Here is a 14,275-nt window from a genome sequence, read left to right on the forward strand (position 1 = left end):
ATCAATGAAAAGAAGTTCTTGGATGTTGTATTTCTTGCTTCACAGGTTTTCAGCACACTTGATGTAAATCAGGATGGGAAAGTTGTACCAGAGGAAGTAGAAACATTACCCAAGGAGGTATGTATGTTATTGGAATGGTATTTGTTTACTTTTATTCCCTCTCCCTTTTCCTCTCTGCATCCTCCCTCCTGCATCTGTGAGCCGTCACATCAAAACATACATCTTCGAGGCTTTTATAGTTTCAAGATATGAAGTAAAATGTCTATGAAAATATAAAGGAAATAAAAGAAAATTTGAACCTTTTCTTTATCACATCCTGTGATGTGCAAGGGAAACATTCAGTAATGAGGTATCATTTTTAAGCTTGATTTTAACACTTTCTGATAAGGTTCAAATCTCACTTTTGAACAAAACCTCCAAGAGGTTATGTTTTGATGTGGCGGCTTCTCTCCTTTCCTTTCCTCTCTCCTCCTTTCTCCTCCCCTCTTAACAATCTTTACCTTCAATATTTACAAAACAAATTATGGGAGTATTTACTCAAATGGAATTGATACCTGCATCTCAACACCAATTTGGCCCACTCTGACTGTGTCTTCATTTACATGTGCTACTAGTACCACCAGAGTAAGGACAAATGTGATGCGATCAAGCAAAATCAGTCGGAACTCAGAAATATTAAATTTTCAGTTTCTTATATGATAGTAAAAAGCATTTGCAAAGCTGCATTTTAAAGAAAACCCCATTGAAATTGAACAACCAGTTCCAAAGATATGAGCAATTAAAGCGTTTCCAAAACAAGAGGAAACAAAAGGAAATATTTCCTTTGCTTGGCTATATCTCAAAATCAATATTTCCGAGTTCCGACTGATTTTGCTTGATCGCATCACAAATGAGGAGCTGCAAGAGTGGGACCAATTATTGGTGTTGGGCCAATTGGTGTTGGGACACAGACCTGTAACATTTTCACTTGAGTAATGTAAATGCTGTATAATTTGTTATGTAAATATCCTCCATGACCAGGTGGGGCCAGAGAAGATATCTTGCACTTCCCACAATGCACTGCTTCTATTTCATTTTTCTGTACTGATTTGCTATATAGTCCCAACATGGGGTCGATAGTGATCAAAGGTACCTCAATGAACAGAACACATCCATTCGCTGGAATAGTCATTACATCATCACCTTGGATAAAGACAGCCATGCGTACAATTTTGGTTCAAGGACAGTCCCCTGTGTACCATGTTTACACAGTATGACCAATTGGATTTTTGGAAACCAACCAGTTGGTAAAAAGAATATGATAATTTCTGACAAAATTTCACATTTTTAAGACATGTAAGCAGGATATTATGATTTATTTTACTAATTACTATAACTGGACAAATTTTTAGCTCTTAAAACTGTCTAGTTTTTGAGATAATGCCATTTAGGTGGATGTAAACTTCTTTTGATCAACACAAAGTCAATAGGAACCATGCATGACTGGGAACATGTCCTTGAACCAAAGTAGGCATACAGGCTGTATTATGACATCACACTATTCCAGCGAATAGCTTGCAAATTTTGTTTATTTCATGACTACCGACCCATGTTTATCCAGTCTATTCTCAACTTTAAACCAAATAGAACCTGTACAAAGTAATAGGAGTGTCATCTGATGAACTGAGGAGATGCATCATGTTGCAAAGGATTCTGGGAAGTGCAAGATATCTTCTCTAAGGTGGGTCAGCCCAACTAAAGTGAGGCTGGTTTGTATCTCATACCTTAGTTTTTACACTGTCCTTTTCTCATCTTTCCACAGCAATGGGTAAGATTACATGCAGGGTATACAGTAAAGATAAATTAAAAATTGGAATCAATCGAAATTTTGGGAATAAACTTTTTTTGTGGATATCAACTCAAGCATCCTATAAAAAGAGGATGCTAGAATCACAAAATACTCCTTTAAGGCAAAATTATGTAAGTTTTTTTGAAATGCACGATAGCTTTGAGATGAATTATACCAAATAAAAAATACAAACCCCAAAGAGTACTGACTCAGGAACTGCTGTGGCGAGAGTGGGGCCAAATGGTGTTGGGAAGCAGGTATCCATTCCACTTGAGAAATGTAAATACTGTATAATTTCAGGGGTCGATTTAGCCGCTGGCCCTGGCCAGTGGTTTTCTTGTTGGGCTAGGAGATTTTCCGCCTGGATGGCCCACTCTTTGGGATTTTGGCATGATTATGAATTTATGACATGTTACAATATTAGAAACACAATGAAGTAGTATCTGGGCCAGTGGATTTGCCCTTAGGCCAGCCTGAATCCTTCCCAGCTGGTCCGAAGGCCAGCTGATTATTATTCCTTATGTCTACCCCTGTAATTTGTACCAGATTTGAGTGGAACTTAGGTGGGGAGGCTCCAGTAGAGAGGCCAATTTTTGCTCTCATACCCTAATTCTAACACTGCTCCTTTTCTCATCTTTCCACAGCAATGGGTAAAGATACAAGATTCCATGCAGAGTATACAACAGTACTTTGAAGCTTACACAGTGGAAGAAGCAGACACGTTTGGAGAGGAGGACCTGACAAACTGGGATGATGCACAGTATGACACGTATGATAACACAGCATTCCATGAAGAGGATGCGGATTATGTAGACTGGTATCCAGATGAGAAAGATGAACTTTGACCTCAACCTTAATGAACATTTGACCCAAACTTTCACTCAAATGACACTGTATTATGCCATGAAAACAAGGACATTGAGCTCAGTATAGGCAATTTGCCAAAATTCTAACCAGACAGCTAGTCTTAGTTTGTCAAAGACTACTCATGATCGAGCGGGGGCACGGCAAACTGGATAGAAATTGAGGAGGGACGTTGGGAAGTGGCAAGTACAAGACGTGAAGCAGCAAGTATGTTACCACTATGGTTTCCAAGAGTGTCTGGTTCCCAGTACTATCGGCAATATAGGTATACAGTCTGTAGCACAGACTACCAGACAGCGGGATTGCGGTATAGTCTATTTTGTCTCATCCTTTTTGCATGAACCTATAAGATGTCCACCAGGATATGAAAACAAATCACATAAATGGGCTATTCCAGTTAAAATCCATACACCCCCTATGGAAGACATGACCTTAAGGTTCCACACAGGGAGTATGAATTTCAAGTGCAGTGGGATTACTTAAATGGGTGACTCCATTTGAAATTTACACCCCCTGGGAGATTAAGGTCATGTCTTCCATAGGGGGTGTATGGATTTCAACTGGAATAGCCAAATGAGGGCTGAACATGCTAAAAGGCCAGTATAATGGGGGGTATTCCAGTTGAAATCCATACACCCCCCTAAGGAAGACGCGACCTTAATCTCCCACACAGAGGGCAAAGACTTTCAGGTAACTCATTCAGGTAACCTTGTTTGAAATTCGCACTCCCTGTGTGGGAGATTAAGGTGATGTCTTCCATAGGGGGTGTATGGATTTCAACAGGAATAGCCTATTGCACAAACATAATGGAACAATGGAGTGAAATGTTCATCTTCTCACCCAAAATCGAAGAGATAGTGCAATAGGCCCAATTGCAATACAACTTTTAAAAGACAAGCAGTGTATTGCACTTCATACTTGTCTAATGCAATTTCACCTCTACTTCATAAGTAGGGTAGGCCTACAATTTGCCAACACAAGTTGGAAAACTTTTTTCGAGCCCGGAATGTGTGCAATATGATATGCTCATATCTGATGACTGATCACCACAAATAGGCTGTAATCTCAGCATTCTCAATTTTTGGATTGTCCTATTATATGGACTCGGATACACCTTTTGAAATGGCTTTTTTTTACAATAATGAACCATTGTGATGAACGCAATGATGTGTTATTTCAAAAAGCATTAGGAGGAACTTTAAGTTATACAATACTTTCTTTTATTTCCTGATTTAGCAAATGACTGGTAGTGCCATTAAATCCATGTGGGAGCTACAGATGTGCCACACTTTTGTCTTACTTTTGCATGTAAAAAGAGACAAATTCAGTGAAATAAGACTCATTCAAAATGAAATGAACATGGTTACACAGTATAGTATTATTGTTCCAAACTATTTATTTGATTTAAATCTTGCCCAAGTCACCAATAGTGCATTATTACTATAACATCTTCTGTGTTATTAAGGTGGTACTACACCCCCTGATAAATTTTGTGACTAATTTTGCATTTTTCTCAAAAAATAACTACACACGGGTAACAAAAGTTAGCCAAGGAATCCAATTACTTTACTGAAATTTCAGTGATTCAAAAGTAGTCACAAATTTATCAAGGTGTGTGGTACCACCTTAAATATGTGCCAAATGTACAGATTCATGAGAACCAGATGCCAAGCAGATTTGCAAAGTCCTTGTACGTAGTATACTTGTTTCTTACAGATTCGTGAGTGCCAATTGCTCTTCACACGTCCCTAATAATCGTTCATCCCGTGGCATGCTTCTTTGCATTTGCCCTTACGAAGATACAGCTTGAATTAGCCCACATGGCTGGCATCTGGTTCTCCTTAATCTGTGACTACGACAGGAGGGTGAAAGTGCATATAGGAACAACGCCAAAAACTACGTCACGCTATTGTTCGACTTAAACTACATCATTCGCCATTTTGTAAATATTAACGCATGATCGTTGCTTTGAAGTTTCCACGGATAGTCTGTGGATAGCGTAAGAGCATGCTTTGACCATGCGCAAAAAAATAATTGACAGGTGTATCATGAAGATGTTTAAGATTGATTCATAGATGTTTCAAAAATTACCGTCATATTGCATAGATTCATCAAAGAATGGTTTGAAGTACTAACCTTATTTAGTAATTTTAAAAAATCTGAAACATTTTACAAAATCAATGTTTTTACCTGTCGGTATTACAACTCGTGAAACACATTAGTGATGTGCCTGGGTGACCTAATCTACTAACCTTTAACGTTTCCTCTATGAACTCTAACCCTCCTGCAATATGGCGCCTATTGTCTAGAGTTAAACTACATCTTCTGGTGTGTTACGTAATACTACGATGCCTATCCCATTATATCGATCCCTGACTACGATGTATATACTTAAATATAATACTGAAAGTTTAAACATTTTCACCAAAAGTCTGATAGCAGCCATGTAGGCTAGGCTCATTAGCATACATGTGAAACAGTGTATGTGTAACATCAGAGGATTTGGCAAAATGTCACTTATTGTTGGCATATATCAGACTGACTTACTCAGATCAGAACACAGTGTTTCTAGAAATTATTTATAAAAATATTTATTTGCACAAATAGAGTTATTTCAGTTCACCACTACCAAGATATAAAAATATAATGTGTTAAAAGTATAAACCATACCACCAGACATTACAATCTATTTTTCTACGTAAATATTAGTTAGATACAAATATATATAAAAATGTAAATATATATATATTCTTATAATATATTATCAGAAGAATATTAATATCTTAAATAAAGAGATATTTTGCTCCACAGCGATGTTTTCCCCAATGAAATCGGACATTCCTAAGCGAAGATATTGAGTTTGTAAGTTATGGTATTATAAAATTGGAAATTGAGATATCGGCCTTTAAAAATATTATTGACAATGTTGAGAGTAGGAATTACCTTGAAAAATGTCTCCAAAACTACAAGATGCTAGTTATATTCGGGTCTGAAACTATCAAGACAATATTTTAAACATTAATTACAAATTTGCAACAAACCCAAATTGTGAAAAAATCACCCCTGTGCAGATTTTTGGCTATTTCTCCATTTACGATCCTGCCTAAAAGTGTCTCCTTTTGACATGACACGTCACATATATATTTAAAATTCTTAAAATATATACAGCTCAACTGATCATACTTTTCCTACATTCGACCTTTCATGATTTTTGAGTTGACACAGTCATGAAAATAACTATAGATACTTGACAGACCATTAGTAGCCCAGTTCTGAACCTTTACATTGATCATTCATAACAATAGGTATCTGATGGATCAGTGAAGATAAGAAGGGATTATAATATATCCGTAACCTTGATATTATAGTATATCTAGAGGAAAAGTGCAATGGACATGTTTTCATTTTATGTTTCAAATATCCCGCGCATGAAAATTGAGTATTTAACCCAAAATGGAAAATGGAACAATTTATTGGAAATCTGTTTAACAGATTTTTTGACATCTTTTTCTGCACTGTATTATACCTAAATTAAGACATTTTTATAAATATTCAAAGAAAATATAGGTCATCCAAAAAATTGTGATTTTTACACATTTTGGGGCAAAAAAGGAAAAATAAGCAAAAATATCAAAATCTGTTTAACAGCTTCATTCATCAAGTCATAACAAACAGCCTAAATGCTTAATTTCTAATAAAATATTGAAATTGTTAAAAATATAGGTATTTATTAATTTTCATGTGTTTTCTTGCAAATATGCTAATAATATGCAAATTATGAAATTGCAAAATAAAGTTTCTACATAGCATACATCTTTCAAGTGTGATGTTCAAAATGACAGACATCAAAAAGAGATTCGATGAAATGTAAAGGTGTAGTAACAATTTTGGCATGGACTGTCTGGTTAGGCAAAGTACGGTAAGTTGAGCTGTATTCTCAGAATATATACATGTATATATGTGACCCGTTCTTACAAAACCAGGAACACGTCGCATTTTTGACATTTTATGATTTGAATAAAATATAAGCACCAGACAATAGGCTTTAAATTGATACCAAAATTATATAAATAGCATCAATACTTTTCAAGATATGGATAATTTTGTAAATGATACAGGCCTTGCCGTCTAGATTTTAAAGGCGAGTAGTAAATCACTTGCTAGCATGATGCTAGGCGAGTGGTTGAATTCTCACAAATACCACTTTTGGGTATAATCAAGTATAACTTCAGTCTTAAAACGGTATTTATGTTGAAATGCGCGCAAAGCGCACTAAATTTTGTGACTTTCTCCGCTTGGTGGGGGCACAGAATCCATTATAATTATGCTGATTTGGTTGATTCGATGGTTGATTTTGGGAGATTCGCAGCGAGTGATATTTTAGTGGCTATGGCGAGTGGAAAATCGCTCACTAGAAATCAAGTTTGGGCGAGCGGTGGCCTGATGATACCTTGATATTTGTGCAAAATTGCTATGCTGAGTAATGGGTCAATTAGTTTCCTGCCTTACACAGGATTGAATAGGGACTATCACAGTTTAACTGTTATTTATTGATTAAATAAACCTCTTTTTTAATAAGTACTTTCAAGGATTTGAAAGTCCACTTGTCCCACAGTCAAAAACCATGAAATTAAGAATTCCCAAATTTCATTTTTTATGGGAATGTCAACTGTAAAGGTTTATAACTCAAAAACATGTCTGGCGACTTGTTCCGGGTTTTGTTGGAGCCGGTCACATACTTTCTTAATATATTCTCAGAATATATATTATTAAATTTATTGAAAATAACATTTTCTTTTACCTTGTAACAGTACTGTAGTATAACAATTTTGATTGAATCAAAAAGTTTCTTTAGTACCCACATTTTTTGTAAATAAAATACAAAGTGTATAAATATTACAATATAATGTGTCTGATCTTTGTCTTTATTATTTTGGCCAGAAAAATGTCAGAGGTCCACTTTTTCACCCAGTGCGGCATCCAGTATGGCAGAAGAGTTCCCATTCCCAAAACTCACAAAAAAACTAGTCAAAGTCTAGCATGGGTACCCAGAAAATGGTTTGCATTTTTAGCCATTTGGTATATATATCAATGAACCCTTTTCAAGACCATCGGCTTCACAGGGTCTGCATTATACTTTACACTTGCATATATTTTTGTCACTTCAAAGTGAGAGCTGTGCATATCCAAATTCTTTGGTCAATTCACAATAGTCAAGGTGTGCTCATGATTCACATCGCACCACTCAAAATAAAAGACTCAGATACTAAGTCCCTCCACACAGGTGTCAACTGCAGACATGAAGTTTCATTTTTTTTTTTAATTAAAAAATTTCAGAATTGTACATTATCATGACCATATTTGGAATCGGCATGACAAATACATTAAAATGAGTACAAACAAGCCCAGTATTGGTACATTGGTTTTGAGATAGCTCTTGATATTTTGAGAAAATATCTTGAAACTTGGGACTTTTATGTTGAAGCTTATTCGCCAATCAGACGGTAATCTCAAAACAAGGTTCTAACCTCAAAATGCATACTGTGTGTGTGTACGCCTGTCAAACGCATGCTTCAATTACTGTGTATGCTTTGCAAAAGCCTTCTGGCGCATTGCTAGAAAAGCGTGAGAAACAAAAATGCACATTTTGCGCATGCATTTGCAGGGAGAACCTCGTTTTGGTAGCAAGATGGCGGATCCGTGCTAAGGGGGAATAGCTAGCACGCAGAGCAATAAAACAGGTAACTAAGTGAAACATGTAATAAGAACATTGTGCTGTAGATGGAGATGTTTGCCCTGTGTATTTTGAGACGCCACTTGACATAATAGGCTATTCCATTTGAAATCCACACTATCCTTGTCCAAGATTTAGTTACTTCCACACAGAGGGAGTATGTATTTCAAATACAATAGACAATTGATTAACATACTCACTCCAGTTGTGCATAAATCTATAAATGAAGAGCTTATTTCCAAACCGTGTTAAGTCCACAAGATTCACTTTGAAGAAAATCAGGAATTTTCTTTATGGCAATGAAAAAAAGTTCGATTTCTATAAAATTACATTGAAGTGAAGGTGACATATATAGGACCATAAAAACATGTTAAGTTAACATCTGGAGACTTTTGATTTTTTTTAATGAATTAATTTGTTTTAAAAATAGCATGGACTTAACACGTTTTGACACAAAACACAATTTCTGGCATGGACTTAACACATTTTGACACAAAACATAGTATCTGTAACACAGAACTAACCATATTTTTCTCAAACTAGTCTTAAAAGATAACAAATTGATTAAAACCATACAAAATGTGATTCTCTCTACTATAAAACACAATTTTGCCACAAAACACCTTGCATCTCGAACCCCCTCCCGCCCAAATTCAAATCTTAGTTGAATTGCATTTCTCAGAATTGAATAAACATCATTTCACTGACAATAAGTGATGACTTGAAATATCCACTTGTTTTATCACATTATCACAATTTCCCCCTCCCCCATGCTGCCACCCTAATCTCATATTGACAGTCGTAAGTTTTTAAGTCTTTAAGTCCTAAGTTTTTTTATACCTTTAACTTTAAAATTATACCTTGAATTTAGTAGCACATTTTGATAATCATACAAAATAATAATAACAAAAACTAACTCTACCACCATCCTCTAACATTAATTCTACCATCACAACCTCTCCCTCTCCCCCTTCCGACCCTGTTTATGTCTTTCTGGAGGTATCTATCAAATATTTAAGAAATCCCATACATACTAGGCCTACTAATATAAAAAACAAAACAACAACAACAACAACTTTTTATGTATACCAAATTCAGGTATACTAGTCTCGAGACCAAACAAGATCGAAGATGCAAAGCAAGGCAGTGTTTATCATGCAGAACTTGGGCGATTAACTATTTGAAGCCCTATGCCGTGCTACTTGCCTACAAGCTGCCCACAAGGGCAGTGTTTGTGGACTTAACAGTTTGCTACCAAACTGGATTGGACTTAACACGTTTTGGAAAAAAATCGATACTTTGTGTGTCAATATTTGAACTTGACTAATTTTGGGAAAAAACACACACATTGCTGGATAGCCCTAGTTACTCACTACCCATTTTCATCAAAATCTCAATTTTGAAGGTGGGTGGACTTAACACGGTTTGGAAATAAGCTCTTCAAATAGAGGAGTAGGATGTGTTTCAAAATAATTAACCCTAGCTAATTACATTTGAAAAACATACTCCCTCTGTGGAAGACTTTTCTTAAATCTTACACAGGGGTACGCAGATTTCAAATGGAATACCCCAATTTATATATACCCAATGTCATTGTACTTTTTCTGCGGGACAAATTTGTTTGCATGCAGGGCCAATTTTGGGATGGAATAAATATAAATCATAAATAGAATTAAATTACTGAATACAATATTGGAATGTTCAATTTTTGAATCATACAATGAGTAATTTCTTGAAACAATATGTGGTACCATCTGGTCCACGGGGGCCAAAGGAGGCATTTTTGAAAATTGAGTTACTATAATTATTACTTTATACATATAATATAGGCTACCATTTACTGAAAGCACTAAAGGTCTAGCATACTTGGTTCTAAAGTTATGAAGTTTTTTGATGTCTATTTTCAGTATTTTATTGTTTTTTTTACTCCATATTTTTACCTTTATCTCAGTTTCAAATATGCCGCCTTTGGCCCCCATGGATCAGATCGTGTCACATATGCGATGCGTTCAAGCAAAATCAGTTGGAACTCGGTAATATTGATTTTGAGATAGTGATACATGTATGTATATAAAATGGCAAGAGTATAATCAGTGCATCCAAAATCCTGTTGCATAAGTGAAAACAAATATATTTTAGTAATAAATTATTTCCCTGTTGAACTTATGAATATTATAGCATATAATTCTATTATTATAATGTATATAAAAGGGCAAGATTATAATCAGTGCATCCAAAATCCAGTTGCATATAAGTGAAAACTAAATATATTTTAGTAATAAATTATTACCCTGTCCAACTTATGAATATTATAGTATATAATACAGATTCTTTCTTATAGTGCTTTCTGAGGAAATATATACCAGTGTGAAAAAAAAAACCTGACACAGAGAAATGGAATAATAGAATCAAAATTTTAAAAATATTTTAACCCCCTGGACACTACTGGTCATCTAACAACATTTCTGATTGGTTGATAACTGAAATGCTCATTTCAATTGCCAATTATGACTAGGCTTTAAACTATTTATGGTCAAACTTGCATTTGCATAATTTATGATCTTATTAAACCCTACTTGATTGGTTCAAAATTGGCACAATGTTCATTTTGGCCAATTGACAGGTAGTTCTCATGGTGTTAATGAATTGAGAGGTCAGGGCAAGAAGGCCCTATCTGCAATAGTTGCTCCATAGACATACAATTTCTGCATTCTGTTGTGCAAACATCTAAAAATTTCAAATTTGTCACCTTTAGCCCCCATGGACCAGATTGTGTCTATACCAGTGTCTCTTACTTGGCTAGAGTAAATGTATCAAAGTTCCTCTTTGGTAGATTGCTGTGTACTTTGCTGTAACTTCTTCATGAGCTCCTGAAAAAAAAAGATAAAAAATTTATGAAATAAATTAACAGAGTGTTCCATCAGTAACGATACTGCACCCATTCTTATCTGGTCACAAGTGAGTCACATCAGGTCAAAGGTCGTGCATTCTTTTGATTCTCTACAATTTTGATTAGATCGCCATGCACTACATCGTTCTCGCGGTACCTAATCATTGAACCACAGATGTCAAAGAAATGCTAATCACTCGCCCCTGTACATATGGAAAAGTAGTCTCTTTTGCTCAAATAAAAGGGGTCCCACAGTTATGCAATGGGAGAAAATTTTCCTTTTTCACTTTCAACTTCAATTATTATAAAGGGAAAGCCTTTTATTTTTTGGCTCACTCTTAATTGTCTCATGTATATATTAAACTTTACTTTCCGAGTTTCAAGGAAATCTGTTGAAAGTCCTCGTCGACAGGAGCACTAAATGACTAAACACCATAAGGTATTCCCAAAATCTCACTCGATTACGGTGAAATACACTGACATGTACCCTGTGTCATTTTAGTAGCGTGCTATAGACAGCCCTCACTTGATAATAGTCAGTCTGATTGACTTGGCTCAAACGGTATTTCCTAGAAATACTTTGCCAGATTCTACTCTCTAAAAAGGAATCTGATTGGTTACAAAATGCTGTCGTACCGTAGGAAAAACCATACCCTCTTTCGTACAGCCCTGCTTAGTGTGTTGTGTGGTAATGTATGCATTGTGCATTGACCTCGAATGCCTCTGCACACAGTCAAGTATAATTTATTTAAAGAGACTTTCATAGGAAAACTTTTCCATAATGTCGGATTAGTATCTTTGAAAAAAGCGGTATTGTATTCGATCTATATTTGGTGACATACACAGGGCGATCTATTCAAAAATTGCATTCATCCATTGCTATGGTAGTTAATCAAATTATTACGTCACTTCGACAGCGAATACCGACTCAATGCTGACTTCAACATCAATCCATGACAGGTTGTTGATTTTCGATTCTAAAGTCTTACAAAGTGTCACAAAATGTAGACCAGTTTAACATTAAAATTGTACAATTTGAGTTCAGTCTTGTGGAAGTAGAGATGACGGTTCGTAGGTTTCAAACCTAAGAGCCTTAACCCCATGAGAACTACCTGCCGATTGGCCAAAAAGAAGTTTTCATTATCAACTGGCCCAATCAGCAACATCGTTAGAATAATTTCACCATGCAAAAAAATTGGGGTGAATTATTTGCAAAGCTCCATTCTGATTGGTGATTAAAGTGAAAATATCATGTAATTGACCAATCAGAGGCAATGTTAGATCAGCAGGTAGTGCTCAGAGGGTTAATGGCCCTTGAAGATTTTGGCTTATTTGGAAATTCAAACACTGCTTTATGCAAGCCCCCCCCCCCCGCCCCTGGTTACAGGAATGGTCCAAGGTAATTTCAGGTCAACATACCAAATAGGGAGCTTCTATCCTTCTATGGTATATTTGTTTACTCACCAATTGATGTTTGGCTTCTTGTTCTAATTTGACATCTCTCAACATGAACAACTGCTGCTCAACCAGCAACGTGGTCTTCTCATCCTGGGAATTGAAATTAAGGTGGATTTAAATGCAAATTAAAGATCTATGGATCGCTTTCATCTTTGGCACAGAAGAAGATAATAATTTTTAAAAATTTTCGGCAGTGTTTTCAGCACCCTACCTCCTCTGATTATTGCTCTCCAGGGACCAAGAAATTTCAGACCTGGATACTGCCCTCATACGGTTGAAATTGCACATGTCCAAATAAATATTGGAATGGTGTCAAATCGTTCAAGAACATCACAAATGAACTCTGCTGATTTTCCCGTAAAAAAGTTTGTAAGTAATATATATAGAATCTGTGGCCAAAAAACGAAAATTTCACTTCCAGGGGGAATTCCACTGGGATTTTTTTACGGGAAAATCAGTGGAGGTGCGCAGGAACATGACTCAACTCAACATGTGAGTATACTTTTATTGGGACAAATGAAGTGATTTGCAAAAAAACAGGAAAAAAACAACTTTCAATGTGATTGGTCAGAAGCCAATAGCGACTGCTTGGTTACCACGGCAATGGTTTTATTACCTTCATAACATGGCCAACATATCCCTACATAAGTACAAACTCACTTGAGATTGTATCATGAAAGGTTTCGGAGATATTTGCAAAAATGTTGGAATTCATGATTTCCCTAAACCTTGCCTTTAACACCACCTTAAGGATACGATACACGATTTACCGACAAGTCACTCATTTCGAATGCGATCATGAATTTTGAAGAAAAAAAAGTTTCCACAGGCTTCGAGGGGACTCGAACCAACGCTTGGATAATGGTTTTCAACTAAATCTACATAATGTAATAATATTAATAGAGAGGGGGGGGGGCACAAAAATGAAAGAAAAAGTGCCCCTCTGACAAAAAATTAAAGAGAAACTCAAGAGGGCAAATGAAAAGAAAAAGGGCAAGGAGCCCCTTTTCCGAAATTCAGGGCCAAAATAGTGTAAAATACAAAATTTGTTCAAGGCTTACGCGCACATTGTAACAATAAAGCCCTTTTTTAGAAGGATAATGGGCGAAAATAGTGTAAAATACCATAAAATAAAAAAAATTTGGCGTTACGATGCGCACATCATCCCAATAAGGCCCTTTTTGGGAAGCTCGAAGACATACAGTCTCTATGTATTGTATGATGCAACTGCAATTTTTTTCGTCTGTGCCCCCAAAATTTTATTTTGCCCCCCTGACCAAGAAAGCTGGCTACGCCCCTGAGCTTCAATGTTATATTTGACCATTTGCACAGTGTCAATTACATAATAGGCCTACTGCAGTACAGCCAGCCTGTGATCCACATGTCACATGCAGCCCTTGACTAACATATTTCCTCGAATAACGCCCCCGGGGGCGTTGCATTTTCCAAACGGGGGCGTTTATTACAGGTCATTTTTAGCATGACAATTGCTGTTAAAATC

General features: G+C 36.1%; 1 long non-coding RNA gene across 1 annotated transcript; it reads left to right on the plus strand.

Annotated features, from left to right (window-relative positions):
• Positions 1–45: 45 nt before the first annotated feature.
• LOC140157478 (uncharacterized) lies at positions 46–3,819 on the plus strand. The gene is made up of 2 exons (XR_011859686.1): positions 46–117; positions 2,473–3,819. It is a non-coding gene; the product is annotated as an uncharacterized lncRNA (long non-coding RNA).
• Positions 3,820–14,275: the final 10,456 nt, after the last annotated feature.

The sequence above is a fragment of the Amphiura filiformis genome, chromosome 7 (assembly GCF_039555335.1).
Source record: "Amphiura filiformis chromosome 7, Afil_fr2py, whole genome shotgun sequence".
Classification (NCBI taxonomy): domain Eukaryota; kingdom Metazoa; phylum Echinodermata; class Ophiuroidea; order Amphilepidida; family Amphiuridae; genus Amphiura; species Amphiura filiformis.